This window comes from Melanaphis sacchari, unplaced genomic scaffold (assembly GCF_002803265.2).
Source record: "Melanaphis sacchari strain LSU unplaced genomic scaffold, SCAv2.0 Contig0_pilon_pilon, whole genome shotgun sequence".
In the NCBI taxonomy this organism is placed as follows: domain Eukaryota; kingdom Metazoa; phylum Arthropoda; class Insecta; order Hemiptera; family Aphididae; genus Melanaphis; species Melanaphis sacchari.
The window spans coordinates 10452435-10469578 of NW_020270366.1; the positions used below are offsets into that span (position 1 = coordinate 10452435).

General features: G+C 22.4%; 1 protein-coding gene across 2 annotated transcripts in view; it reads left to right on the forward strand.

Moving 5' to 3' along the window:
* The first annotated feature begins 11850 nt into the window (after positions 1-11850).
* The window catches only part of LOC112593787 (sex peptide receptor-like), an 88003-nt gene continuing 82709 nt past the window's right edge, over positions 11851-17144 (forward strand). For both annotated transcript variants that reach the window (XR_003114611.1, XM_025338332.1), the window contains exon 1: positions 11851-11964. The gene's annotated coding sequence lies outside the window, so the exon portion shown is untranslated. The remainder of the gene's footprint in view (positions 11965-17144) is intronic.

The window sequence follows — 17144 nt, forward strand, 5'->3', positions numbered from 1 at the left end:
TCGTCATTTTTTAATTAATTTATGTATCAAAGTACAAAGTGCTTTATTAATTGTAATTCATAAGTGTAATACTTTATGTAAAAATTTGTTATTCATTGTGTAATGATTATAAAAAATCTAAGTCATATGTTAGTTTTAGTTTAATGGTTGTGATCATTACTAGGGTTCGATTACATTTTTCAGCACATTCATAGAGTTATTTCTTGTAATCATGGCATTTTCAGTTTCATAGTATTTGAATATTCGTCAGTAAAAATAAAATTAACGTATCACTTGAATCGATATTAAGTTTGAAGTTTTAGGATTATTTGTTATTATTATTATTATAAGTAAATGAGTATTGCGATAATAATTGTTCGTTTTTCAAAAACTAAGATGCTGATATGTAAAACAAATATTTTAAATTATAAGTAGTAGTTAATAAATAATAATACAATTAAAATGATCTAGTAGAATCGTACAAATTGTAGTGACAATATTGTTATTCTTATTATCATTGATTCGAAGTTTATATTAATTTGTATTCTATTGACCTTCATAAAGAATGTATATTATGTTGTAGTAAATTTTCGAAAATAGTTAAAATCTCAATTGATTAGAAAAAACTAGTTAAACCTAAGGGCTAAGGATCATCCGGTGTTTGTAAGATGCGATTTTATTTTTGAACGCAAAATTTATCAAGTACTGAAAAAATATGGTAGTACGGCCTTTAAGTTACGTGGTTATTTCCAGTAATGTTTTGTTTTATTTCAATTAGTGTATCTAAAAATACTGTACTTTATGTATAACAGAATAAATATATATTACAGATTGAATAACTACTGTGAAACTGAAAATGTTGTGATAGCTTTATTTTTAAATATCATATTTATTTAAAACATTTATTTTTATAAAATACATTATGCTTCTTAAATATATTTAAATTAAATTTCATCTTTCAATTATTTAAATTTTATAGTGTAAAATATCTGTTTGTTATCTAAAGTTAACTTATCATTACGTAATATAATTATTTGTATATCAGTTTGATAAAATGTTCATTTAATTATTTGTCTATTTAAAAACAAGAATAACACTGGTGTGAGGTCATGTGTAAAAGATTGTTATTATTAAAAATTAAGTAACATATTGGTATAAATGAAATTTTTTGTATTTTTACTGTAGTCTATAGTAAAAACTATAAGTGTATTTATTAAAATTACGTTCTTACAAATACTCTTAGGTTTAACTAGTTTTTACTAGTACTTGTAAATTCTGGTATATACCGATTTCAGATATTAACTAGATACAACATACAATATATCTTTATAAATAATATGCAGTATAGTCTAACTTAATTATCACTTAAAAATTTGCAATAGGCCATAGTTAGTACATAGGTAAGTTTGAGAAATAGACATTAGTTATATATGTATTACAATACACTTTATTATACAAAATAAACATTATTTTGTACAATTATTTATTTTGTTATTAAACATTTTTTTTTTTTTTTTTTACACAATATTAAAAATCAATTACTAATTTTTATTAATAAATTATGCTAGATACATTGTAATAATTTATTACTTACTCATTGTATACTATTCATTCAAGTATAGAATAAAATTATAAGTAAGAGGTGGAATACCTTATATTAATAATATGATAAATTATATAAGTAATTGAAACTACTAAGTATTTTAAGCAGGTACTGTATTAATAATTGATTATGGTACTGAGAAAAAATTTTAAAACTTAATGTAAACTGCCATTATGTACATAATATATTGTTCAAACATAATAGGTACTCATTTACATATCCAAATTTGTAATTTTGATAATACTATAGATATATTATAGTAAATATTTAATATATTGTTGTATAATACATGATATAATAATATTTAGTTCCTTGGGATGTTGATATTATATTACACATCAAATACCAACAACTTTTCATATGTTTTTATTAGTTTAAATCTAAATTATTATCATTGTTTTAAATTAAATTATATTGAATTTCGATGCATTTTGTTCAGAATTCAAAACAACTGAGATGTAATTTTCATTCAAGATAATCGAATAAATGAATTATTTTAATTTGCATATTATATTAGAAATTTAGGTGTTAGTCTGTAATATCTTTCTATTACATATTTGATTTAAAAATTATCGTTTTGACTAAAATAGTAATATTTGTATGCTATTTGAATGATGATCTATTTAAATTATTAAAAATTAAGTTCTCAATATACTGTTGAAATATTAAATAAGTATTATATTTATAAATACTTTAAATTACTTAAAACATTTTTTTTTCAGAACATGAAATAAAAAAAAAAAATAATGAAATTTAATTAAACACAAAAATCTAAAATTATGTGATGAAAAAATAGTCGTTCAAAAATGACAAAATAAACTGTGAAAATAAGTGTAACGCTTGAAAATGAATTATATTGAGTGCAGGATATGACTAGGTATAACACAATATATTTATATATATATTATTATATAGCTAATGCAATTATGTCGTAACAAATCGACGAGCATGTTTGATAGAGTCTATGTCTGTTCAATAACCCTCTGGAGAAAATCATTACGATTCAATTTCAAATAGTCGGAAAACGTTAAACGGATCATCCCCCGTCTTCGCCTTTGGCCAGACGTGTTTTCGGCGATGGGATAAGTCAGTTTGGGTATCGTGAGAATACGACGCATTTATCACATCGAGTTCCGCGTTGACGTTTAATTTCGTGACAAAAAGACAGACGAAAAACGACTATGTATATGAGTATATATCGAACGAACACGTATCAAAAGACATTGTTACGAAAATAGCATAATCGTTAAAAAGTTCCGTTTAAGTCATATACGTTAAATATGCGTGCCTACTTATTTATTGAAATTATTATAATATTGTTCAATACTTAATTTAAGAATCAATAAGTAATTTTTTGCTAATGTTGTCACAGATCGACTGATTAAAATTTTGGTCAGCGTCCGTGGTAACATACCCGAGGATCGTTTCTGAGCGTGGTTAAACAATAATAATAATACGGTATACAAAAAGTTTTAAAACATCTAAAACTATATATTTATACATATATGTATTAATATACTATATATTTTATAGAAATCGGATATGGTAATAAGTAATAACGGGCTAGGGACACTTTGGTGGAAAATGGAAACGCCCAATAATATGATAAGGTAATATATTATATCAAAATAAACTACAAGTGCCAGTAACACATATTTTTTTTTATCAGTGTACATATGCGGTTTTTGTATAAGTACGAATGAATAATTCATATCACCTTAAAATTATATAAAATACCATACGATAGCATAAAGATTTCAGTGTTTTGAACATTAAAAAATTATACTTGAAATAAGCTGTCATCATTAAAAAAAAAGAAAAAAAGATAATACTTCAACAGCGATTCATGTCATGGAGTACCTGGTCCGCTAAAAATAATTACTTAGTTATATTACACACTAACCTCTAAAAACAAGCTCACGGCAATAATCTGAATTTGTCAGCACAAAATTACTTGATTTAATACCAAAAATTTAAACAAGTTACCACCAATAGAAAACAATTTTTCTAGATGGCTTATTTTTAAATTTATAACATTTTTATTGAGTTATGTATTTTTTTCTTTTTTTCACCCTAAGATTTTTATTTAACTTTATTATTTAAGTCATTTCTAATATTTTGTATGATAGGTTAATATATGTACCTATTGGTTTTTACTTTAATTTATAATTTATATTTAAGCATCATATATTACGAACCAATTATCTATAATTAATAATAACTCTAGGTTTTCATATGAGTTTATTCAATATAATATAACAAATAAAAAAGTAAAGATTTTGACTTAAATTTCAGAAAAATTGGATCTTATAAATTTAGTATTTTATACCTTAGTTGTCGTGTATGATGTTGAAAGTCGAAAATATTTTGGACGCTAAAAATAAATTGTTCAAACTGATTATTTTTTTTTTTGATATTACTGTTTTTGTTTGTTGAAAACCTATTTGGAGTATTATTTGACAGTTATACATTGGGGTCGACGACTAGAGGCTGAAACCAAAATTGGAGCAGTCTAAATTTTTCTTATATTTTGGTTAAAAATATATATAGTTATTAACAATAACTGGAAATGGGGTGGGATTAGAATTTTAGAAATAATAAAACATGTATAGTGGTAATTTGTATTTGAATACACACTATATTTATTAGATAAGTAAAGTTATAAAATTAAGTTTAAGACAAAGAAAAACCTAATGGTATAAAAACTTTGCTATTAAGAAAGAAAAAAAATAATAATCAACAACGCCGAAAAAGACGCAATGACATTAAACACTGTAAACTCGTACACACACACACACACACACACACACACACACATATATATATATGATATTAACAATATAATAATAACATTTCGTTTTGATAATGATCACACTATAGTGTCGTTTTCAGCGTCCTTTTAGATTTTTGGCTTTATCAATTATCGGAGTACGGAAATGTCATAATATTATTAATTGTAGTCTCATATATTATCAAATAGTATCTATGTGCATAATACTATAATAGCAATTGAAAGAAAAAAAAATAAAACATAGTAAAATGAATAAGAGGAAAATATAAAACAGGACTACATCGTGTTTATAACATGTTTAATTAGTTGTAAAATAAAATAAAATTCTAGTCAAGATGAGATAATCATTATAGAATATACAAATATATGAATAATTGATATTTATACATGTATATATTTATATTATGTTAGGTATACGACGTTTACGTACTATAATATACCAGTTGACTATTTAATGTAAAACACTCATTATTTCAAAAACTATTAATTTATTAATAATATATTTTACATAATTTTAAGTAATTTAAAAAAGCAACAGTTTTCTAAAAAAAAAAAAAATGTTTTTTATCATTATTTATCGTTTTGAATTCCTCGTAGACCAGGTGCAACAACGCGCACATCTTAACGTATTATAATATTATTCTATAACCGTTATAGGTTTAGTATTATATTTGTACATAGATGGTATTTTACAATTTAAGTTGTTAATTAAAACGGTTTTTTAAAGTTTGTTTGAAAAAAAATTATCAGTAAACGTATACTTACATCTGGAAGTCTCGTTTTTTTTCGTTTACGAATTTCACTCGTATTGTGCTAACATCGGTATTCAATAGCTTATTTGAAAAAATAAATAATGGTACTGTATACATTTGAAAAATAAAGTGTCATATATTTAGAATCTTATTATATATAAGTTTAGCAGAGCTTAACTTGAAAAGCATATTATTTATTATTGGTCCACAGTACATACAAGACATAATGAGCATGATTTATTGACTCAGAACATTATTATATAATATAATGCAATTGCTATTAAATATTTTGTGATCTTTTGTCCCTAGCAAAAAAAAAAAAAAAAATGATAAATGAAAGCGCTGAAAAAAATTGTTAATATTGATTATGTGTAGAATGTAAGTATACAGGTATATAATAAAATAATGAGTAATTAAATAATTTAATGTGAGGTAATGTAATAAAAATGTAACCATTTCCAATTTAAATAATGCCGGTTAATAGTCACGCAGTTATAACTTTAAAAAAAAAAAATGATTTTTGTATTATGTGACATTTAGGATCATAATTTTTTTTTTATTAAAAATGTGATATTTAACAAATTCAACATTTGATTAATAGTGTCAATGTAGGTTATTGATACATTTTTGTAACTTAATTTTATGTTGTTTTGAATATAACTTTGTTTTAATTCAAATTATTTATTGATGTGGTATTTATTTTGATGTTCTATGGATCTATATATATATAAGGATATAACTACATTATGTGTGTAAAACATATTTAAAATAATTCTTTATTTATAACTATAATGGTTTTAAATATTTGCAATGAAAGACATTTAGTGCTTCAAAGCATTTTTATTCCATTAAAAATATAACCATACGCAATTTAATGCTACTATTTTTTTTTTCATTTTTTTGCTTGATTATAAATAGTTTGTAATATTTAAATGATGTTATATTGTTAGAAAATAAATAATAATGTAACAGAGTACATATTGTATTTTGTTTATCTTACATTTGCATTCGTATTTAAGAAGACTTACTTATATTTAAATTTGTCTTTTCATAAATTATAATAATTATTATATTATTATTATTTATTACTGTTGTTAACCAATCTTAAAGTAAGGCATGTACTGAACAGGACTAGTTTTAATAGAGAGTAGGATGGAAATTGAAAAATTAACACTTAATAATCAAACGACAAATATATTGCATAATTTTTATTATAAGACTTAAGTAAATAGAGGGCTTTGACGCAATGGTTCATAAATTAACAGTTTAGTGAAGGGAATGAAGATCGTATCGGAAAACAAGTAATCTAGTCCCGATTTAAACGGACTTCGTAGGCTCGGTGAACTCGTGATGATCGAAACAGAACTGATGAAATGTGTGCACACCCGCTGTAATGATAATTGAGCTGGGACGCTCAGCGGTGTAGCCGTTACTAGTGCAATGAACTCAATAAAGTATAAAAATAAAAGTGCAACATTAGAAAAGTAAACATATTATATATTTTTATGGTTATGGTTTTCTAATATTAAAATATTTTTTTATTATTATTTTTTTTTTTTTAATCCAGAAGGTAACATTTTTAATAAAACATACTGTATTTAAACATCGAAGAAAAAAAGCATTCATATCACAACATAATAATACAAAAACAATATTAATTTAATGTAATAAGGTTTAAATACTTACATTTTAATAATTTAAAAATAATTGTTTATGTTTTATGTAATATTAATTAATATAATTTGTAAAAAGCAAAACACATTCATTTATTATCATTTATATGTTTTTATTTAATTAATTAAATTTTTTGACAAATTGATTTTTTTGTCATTATATTGATCAATCATATAATTTTTCCGAAATACTTTTGTATAAAACAAAGAAAAATTACACTTTATCGATTTCGAGGAGTTAAAATACTTGAAAAATATATTATTATACAATAATAAATAATATATAATTAATTATGTATTCAAATCATCAAAACATGAGAATACTAATTATCAATATTTAAACATAAGTTATAAATTATAATATATTATGGTGAAAAAAAAATTTTTTTTTAATGCAGTTACACCAATTTATCATTTTTAAACAATAAACAAATTGTGCATAAAATATTTATGTGTATTTTGTCTTAAGTAGATTTATTAGTTTTGATTCAAATTTAGCTAAAGTATTCCCAAGGTTAATTCTGTCCTTAAATGCTTTTAATATAATCAATATACATTGTACTTATAGGTATTATAGTAGTTTGGAAGGTATGCTATTTTTGTATTTAAGATTATTGTTGATGAATTATTTATTTATTTTAGTTTTTTATATGCGGAATAACGAAATGAATATCGGTTTGTAAAATTTAATTTTTATTTATAGATTACACTTTTTGGTTTATTTAAATATTTCATTTTTAAATAATAATATATATATACTGCTACAACATTTAATTATTTCAGGATCAATGACGACTTTATGAATGACATATTATTATAAAGTACGATTTTCTTGATATTATAGATTATTTGATGCTTGTATAATGCAATACAACCTAACCAACAGTATTGTTTCAAATGATAATTTTTTTTCTGATTGAATATACTTGTATAATAATAATAGGCAATAGCATTTTATTTGTGTTTATTTGATACTCTTTAAATTAGTGTTTAATCTTAATTCATCTTAAAAATTTAAGTAAACTAGAACAAAATAAATATCAGCTGTTTAATACATTTTAATATTTTATTTTATGTACTTTGTAATGAAATAAGCTAATAATCTGTTCACACATTTTAGATAATATTATTAATACTTATAGTAGTACGAATTGAAAATAATATACTCTTTGAAATATTTGGATATTATAAAAGACCCGTATCATATTATTTTGAATTAACAAAGTAAATTTTATTGATTCTAGCAGTTGAAATAAAAATATCGAACCACCAATACGATAAGTTTACGGATTATTTAACGGAATTGTATTGTTTGGGTTAATTATAACTCTTTGTATAGGTCACTCTTTTGTTGAACTATTTACAGTATGAACTATCTAAATATTAAAATAGGCTCGGTTATCCGATATCTGAAATCAAAGTGGTTAAAACTAAAACTGTTCTTCGTAAATTGAAAACCCAATACCTATCTCAATTTCATCTTGAGAATATCAACAACGGCACTAGGTGGAATAGTGAATATAGTTACATTATGCTTTGCTATAAATCATATGAGTAGACCAGATATCTTAAATTATAGTACAAATAATACTGTGTGCTGATAGTATGAAATATTAATGAAATATTATTAATTTTTTTACTAATACTCGTATTTGTAACGGATTTAATATTATCTTATATTTTTATTTAAATAGGTGATAAATATACGGTGTCCCTAAATTCTATGTTATTATTGTTATAAATATATTGTAATTTTGAATAATTCTATTTTTAGCCATCAGTGATAGATGACTGATCTATAATACACATGGGTGGAACGTGAAAAAAAAATGTTTCAGAACTTCTAACGTAGAAAATGAAGTTAGTTTTTTTTTTTCTCATTGAGATAGACGAACATAATCGTAGCTTTATTTTGAGATTCAAAACTTTAATTATTTTTGAAAATAATTTATAAAGCAGTAACTATTTTTCGTTTAATTTTAAGTATTTAGTATCTATTATTATTGAGAATTTCTATCAATTGTATTTTAGGGCATAATATTTTAAAAAGTTTGTTTTTTTAATTTACAAAGTTAATTAAATTATATTATTTTGAATGTAAAAAAAACGTATGTTTGATTCAATTTTATTACGGTGATATTTTATAATATAGTAAATAATTGTTTTTTTTTTATTATGATTATAACTATTTAGTTTGGTTAAAAATACAATGTAAAAAAAAAAAAAAAATGTCAGCTCTTTAGATTTGACAACAATTTATTATAGGCACTTAATACTTAAATCAAACTACATCTAAATTATTTAAAAAAATCAAACACTTGTCATTGTAATGATAATGAAATTTCATGAAGATATTATTGTAAAATAATATATTATTTATAAATTTATTTTTAAAATATTTGTATATTTTATAGTTTTTAACTTAAAAATTTTCCAAAAATTAATTTATTGTTATCTGTTTTTTTGTTTAAAGTTATTTTTTTGAATGCAATAATTTAATATAATTTTACTATGAGATGGATTGTGGATCAATTAATTATGTATGACTTATATAATATATTAAAGATATCCAATACACAAATATAAGTAACTATTTAAATATACAATTTATGTAGTTCAGTTTTCTTATGACTGTTGAATAACAAGTTAAACGTTAAGTTTAAAATGAAAACATTTCTGACTTATACTAAGAAATATTTCTGGTAAATATTTGTTGTACCTCTTTGAGATATTATATTGTAATACTTAAAGTTTACGAAAATTGGAAATTAGTACGTATTGACTGTATAAGGTAAGAATAAGGAAAGTTTTCTAAAAGTCTTAACTTATTTTTATTTTGTTGGGTTTTCTGAAAGTATATTGAAAAATAATTATCAAAGTTAATAAAAATTAATTTTATTCATTTCAAAATAATATAAATATTGAACACAACTTTAATGATTATTAATTTTTATAAAAAAAAAGATTTTTAAGACTATTCGAGTATAAAAATTACAACTAATCTATTCTTATTGAGCTTAAACAGAAACGGTAATTTTTTATAATATATATGACATATGTATATAGAATATCATACATTGTTATATTGTGATAGATAGTTATTAAATATCATTGGTATCTATGTATCAAGTGATTATACTCGATAAAATAGGAATTAAATACAACATTCATGACCGATTGTATTAATTTTTATTAACATTAATAGGATAAATTTGTCATGAAATTTAGATGTACAATTATTGCTATTCAACGAACGAAATTATAACAGAAAACACAATTTAAAACGTTAAAAGATAATATATATATGTATATATATTTTTACCTCAGATGGCTTATTGTATCGTTTACAGTTAGTACACGGTTCCCCGACGTGTACGTACTGAAATTGCCTATTCGCCGTGCCGCGCCGGTTAGTAAATATAAGCGAAGAAAAACCGTTTTGCGTACGATATTTATTATAATTTTAATGAACTGTGAGGTCACTTTGTTCTGCACTGTTAATCCATTAAGAAGGTTTTATACTACAGGTATTTCTATGGTGTAGAAATATATTCGTAGAATTATTATGTTAATTTTTCAGGAAAAAGGTTGTTTTTCGTTTTGCATTATCGTGCAACGTTAAGTAAAAAAATAAAGAGAAAAAGGCGTTATTTTAAATACTAAAAATGTATGTTATGATTGAAATACATATTATTTTATGCAAACAAATACTATTTCGATAAATTATTCATCAATGAAATGTCAGAATATGTGTTTTACTAGATTTACAGCCTTACCTATTACTGCGACTTATCCAAAATCGTATCGAATTTCAAATGTTTATATTATAGTAACCTACATTATTTAATTTTTCATTCTAAATTCTAGACACGTAATTTGAAACGCATTTATGTATTTCAAACTATTTTTTTTATCTACATTTTTATCCGATAATGATAATCGCTTATTGCGACGATTAACAATTTTACGAATGCAGCGATTTTTTATGGGTAAAAAATATTACAATATTATTATAAGAAGTAATTCACCTAAAATATTCAATTATTTATTTAATATTTAGTTAAATTCTAATGTTTGGATTAGCCGATAGTTTTTTTTTTTTTAATTTTATTTATTTATTGAATTAAAAAAAAAAAAAAAATCAAACCATTAGTTTTTTAGCAACTAAAATATTTATGCTGAGGATAAAAGTCTTTGAAAATGATTTTTTCAAAATATTAAATATACGTAATATTAGATCAGTTGTTTAATTTTCATGAATTGTTTAACAAAAAAATTATATTTGTTGATTGATTAATAATTACTATTAATTGCTAAAAGTTTAGTCATTAAATTATGTTCATACTTTCCAAAACTATAATATTAGATCTATCAATAGTAGCATAGAACACAATGTTAAATAATTTAAAAACTACTTATTCGAATTTTGATTTTGACATACCTATTAACATTTTTAGAAAAAAAGGATTCTCATTTAAAAACAGAAATTTATTTCACTACGAGCCATTTATTAAATAGTTCAATTTATCTCGAGAATTTGAAAATATAATCTCACGATATATTTAAAATTTCAAGAAATATTATTTTGAATAACTGCAATATTTTCGAAAAAAGGTGGTGAGCATGCTTAGTGAATCATTCTGTACATCATAGTTATAAGTTATAACATAGTTTATTCAAATTGTTAAACATAATTCATAGTATATTATACGGGCGTATACGGAATCAACGGTAATGGCGCAAAGGCCAGTTAGTGTTTGTAAGTAATACTAATACATGTTTCAAACCAAAGTTAAGAGTCACTGTTAAACGTATTCAAATAGAGATTAGATATAATATTATTATATTTTAAGCAATAAGCTATAGTTGTAAGCTACAGCTTACATTACTCTCAGAAAAATGGTATTCGTATACACTTGACTTTTCGGCTGTCCCGAAACTTTGGCATAGGGTCCCTGGACAGGTGGCAGCGCCACTAACGGGTATCCAGATACAAAGCGCGTGTTATATTACGCAATGTAGTCTTCAAGCAGTCGTTGTAGAACCGTCGTCACTGGTGTATCGCTTGAACCTGTATATTGCGTTATCGGTCGCGCCAAGTGTAGTTTTGAGTCATCATAATATACAAGAATTATTATTATTTTAATTCCTATCATTCTACTTTGGGTAAGTAATTGCTATTAATTATAAAGTATTATTATTATTTTTGTTGAAGAAATATGTAAAACCCAGTCATATTAGTATATCGTAGTATAAATAACAAAGTATTCATGGAATTTCTATACACAATTTGACGTCGTTGAGTGGAAATATAGCATAATTTGTGTTTGCAAATATTAGAATTTTTAAGTGTACTTATATGATAGTTTAAACTATTTTATTAATAAAGAGTTCTTAAATTTTATGTTAATACAAAATTAGTTTTCTCTAACCGACTTTTTGATCCCTAAAAACCTTAAAATGTATGATACTATAAGACTAAAGTTAGGTCTTAAAATCTCAAAATTTTGTCATATAAAAATTCTGGTCATGAGAAATAATAGCAATCTTGCATTGTATTTGTTATTACAATACATTTAAGATTAAATGAGTTAACTTTCGTTAGTATATTATTTTGAAAAACTTATGAAAGGTTTTTGATTCTATTAATTAACATAGGATCATTTTAAAATCATCTACAAAAAACTTTTAGACATAATATGCATGCATATAAAATTATCTGATTCACATTTATGATATTAACTAAGTATAATCTTAATGTACTATTTATAACGAATTTTAAGTATATTAAATAAAAAATAAATAATTGTTCATTAAATTAGTAATAAGTTAAGTAAAATTAAATATCTTTGTCGATCTTAACTAATTATAGATACCATCGTCAAGTTTTATATAGAGATATTTCGTAAACTTTCAAAGAGAGTTTTTCACAGTTGGTTTGAATTTCCATAAAATTAAAAGTTTTTCAAATAAGCATTTAACAACAATTTAATAGATAATAAAATAATATATTAAATTGTAATATACAGTAATACGTAAACTATTAAATGATAAGCTTAAGAATAATTCAATTACATATTATGTAAAAATTAAATAAACATATACCTATAATATATCAAGAGTGACTCAACCCCTTTTTAGTAAAAATAATAATAAATTATAATATATTTTTTGGTGATCGGCTGTATATTTATATAAAATTGATCTATACAAAACAGAATTGCAATAATTATATTCAACATCGACGAGTGCGATAATAGTTCTATTTTTAAATATAATAGATATACGTACATTAATACATTAAAATAAATTATTTAGGATTAAACTTGAAATATTATGCTATTGACCATTTGATCAACTAATGTGTTAGATTTGAATTCAATGGTAAATTATTGTAAATAAAAACGGTTCTTAGTAAAAATTGGAAACACAATCTCTTTATAAATCTCTTTATAAAAGTATTATTCATTTAATTTTCTATTATTAGTTTGAAATGTTAAATTTATTTTTGACACGAATAACACATAATATATTGTTATTTATTCTAATACTTTAAGTATTATACATTATTGCTATTGAATTGTAAGGAAATACCACAGATGTACATAACAATGTTGTGTATAGAATCGTGGTATGATAGCTTGAAATTAATCTAAATATTTTGAAATTTAAATTGCGTCAAAAAAAAAAAAAAAAAAAAAATAATAATAATAATAACAATAATAAATAAATATATTATACATAATGATAAAATGTTTCAATTAAAACAAAGTAATTAAATAATTAGATACAATTAATTACTCAATTTCATCAAAATTTAAACATTTATAAAAGAAAACCCTATGTTTTTTTAAGTTGCCGTTTTAAAAATCTTTTACCGAGTATTAGCATTTATAAATTATTTTTTTTTGTAAAAAAAAAAAAGTTTATTGTGTATAAAGAAATGTTAATTTAAGTAGAGATGAAAAGTATCAAGTTTCTTTAATTAATATTTATAGAAAAACTACAAAACTAGAAAAATGTTTTAGGAGATATTAATACATTACGCTTAAATATTCAAGTTTGTTAATTTTTTTTTTTTTTTGACTATTTTGAGTAATGTATGCAAATATTCCATTATGTTGTCAATTTTAAACTATTTTTTGTGGTTATTTGGGCTTTTTAAAAGCGAAAAAACATACAAACACAGATCATTGTAAAAGTGTAAAACGAATGTAATCATCCGTTAAGCAGGTATCTAAAAGACGATTTATTATATAATGGTGGTTAATCTAGCTAATTTATTGAAATTTAAGTTAATTATAAAATTAATTTAATAGTAAGTTAAAAAGTTTTTAAAAAATTAACATTTTACTGGTTTATGTCCGCCTTTGGCATAATGTTTTATTTTTAATTTTAATAACTATCATATAATAAATACTATTTTTAAGCTGAAAAAAATATAATGTTGATAAAAAAGTTATTGATTTATATATTTTTCATTTTGAGTGAAGTGATGAATGTATTTATTTTATATGATGTAACTATGTAAGTTATTTTTGTTTGTATAAACAAATTAATAGTAAAAAAAAATATTTCGATTTTTAATTTTAAATATGATTTCTGGTAGGGAATTGGTTTTAATTGATAATGTTGATGTAAAAATGGAATATTCTTCCTATACTTTTTAAAATAATCAAAAAAACCAAAAAAAAAAATTACCCAAAACAAGTTTTTTAACAAAATTGATTATACTTATTTTGGTATAATTTAAAAATGAATAATCATAGGCACTTTAAATTTTCACCAAATGTTAACCCGTCATTGGTATCGTGTTGAGCGCGGCGCTCACCTTGTTAGTATATTGAGAACCATTTGTTTATTTATTACTTGATTCATTTGATACTATTTATACCTTCAATCGACACATGTCTAAATATACTTTTGTAAATATAATAATTTTATAGATATTTCTTAATTAGATATCAACATGCAATGTTATTAGTATCCATAAAGTGAACGTTGCGCTCACTCAATAGTATCAACATAATATTTTTTCGTAAACGCGTGCGTATAGTATATTTTTGTTTTATTTGTTTTTTCATGTTTTTATTCTAAAATGTCCGAAAATGTGACTTTGTGGCTTAAAAATTCGGAAGAAATTGATTATTTAGATGATTCGAATGATACAAATGTTGATCCCGATTATGTGGACTGTGCTAATGAACATATTGAAAATTAATTTGATGACTCTGACGATGATTTTTCTGAGTCAAATAAAAGTATTAGTAAGAGATCAATAATTATTCCGCGATTACGTTCTGATCACATCACTTTGAAATAATCATTCCTTTTATCTGTTTCCTATTTCCAAGTGTATCTAGTGAATCGTTAATAAATTTAAAAAAATAATATTATATTTCTTGAGAGTTGTAAAATAATTTTTATCTCATTAAAAATTGGATCAAATTATTGTAAAAAGCTACATAGTTTAGTTTTATAAAAAATTCTTTGATTACGTATTCATGATAGGTAAAACGTATGTATTTAATCTAATTTATCTAATTATATTTGTATTCAAATATTTACAAATTAATATTATTTTTAACTTAAAAAAAATATATTTTTTTGTTTCTTAGTTTCTACATGAATCATATAAGTCTACTTATGAATTTTTAAATTAAATTAATGATACAATCATATATTTCAATATTACATATAACTATATAATACCTACTAATTAATTATTTTATTTTAATTTTCTAATTTTAAATTTATATATTTTACACTTAATTATGTTTTTATTTAAACTATACTATAATTTAAATTTCCGTAAAGTTGTTATATAAACAAATTTAGTAGTACATTATTCAAACTAAAAAAAAAAAAAAAAAAAAAAATACATAATACTTTTTATAGAATAAAAATTACATTATATCAATATATTGATAATATATAATGATTTTTTAGTACCTTTTATATTTCCTATCTAATTGTATACATTTATAATAGGTACCTAACTATAATCTTAGTAAAATTCCTAATTTTTTAATCACATACTTTTATTATTATGATCAGTTTCTGCACTTGTTAAAAGTAGCTCTGTATAATTTAATAAAGTATATATTTTTTTATATTTATGTAATTAAAAGTTAGATACGATAAAGAAGATAGTGACTAGAATAATGTGTTCAAAATTTTCTCATATTTATATAGGATTTATTTATTAATTATTATTAAGAATACACCCAATTAATTGAGCCTAGAACAATAATTATTTTCCAAAAATTTACAAACCAAAATTAAACACATTACAACATATGCTTGGCTAAAACTTACATTTAATAGGTATCGTTAAAACTAAATAAATGATTTTAACCTAGATAAATTGTCATTAAAAAAAGTCAAAATTATTTATTGAAATACCTGTAATCAACATTATATTAATTGGAGCGGATAGACTATAATTAAAACGATTAGTAGGTGTATAGAACATATTATTATAATACAGGATTGTATAGCTATTTATTATATTATTTTATAAATTTTATTAAAAAGAAAAATTGTTTTAAACGGACGTCAATTAAATCCACACTATAAAATATCTTAGACATTTTTCATCAGTTTTTTAAAGTTTCTTTAAAATTTTTTAGATATTGTTAGAAAAGTTGAAAATTGACCTTATTTTAGCCTAACTCATTCTCGATAATTGATCTTAAAAGATGCTACATAAATTTATTAAGTGTATCTTATTCACTGATTCAAGTCGTTTGCCGAGAAAAATAAAAATTAATAATAATAATAAAAAAACCAATTCATGATTTTTTTTTTCATTCGCAATCTAAAAATACAGTATAAATCGTACTTCAATGTTCAAAAATAATTGTAAATAACAGCACGACGAACGAAAATTTATCTTTTTCAGATTAAGTCAGTAATATACGAGTATTTTACAGTGATGATTCGAATAGTTGATCCTTTTTTTTAAATAAAAACATACGGATTAACAATAATTTCACAATAATAAATATTTTCAATCTATTTGTTTTGAATTTTAACAAGCAACGCTTCAACTAACAAAGTGATTAAAGTATTGAATAATTATGGGCTACCAGATATCATGCATTTATAAATATAAATTAAATATTGCCTTTGTAATTCTTTAACATAGTTTGAAAACAATTAAAATTTCAGTTTAAACTTGTATTTTGAATGTGATTATATAAAAACTGATATTATATAATATTATATACATTAAAAAAAAAAAAAAACAATAAAGGTATAATAAGTAATACTTATAGTTTTTTTTTTTTTTTATATTGTTGGAAATACGCATGAATTTATATACTGAAAAATACCTTATTTGT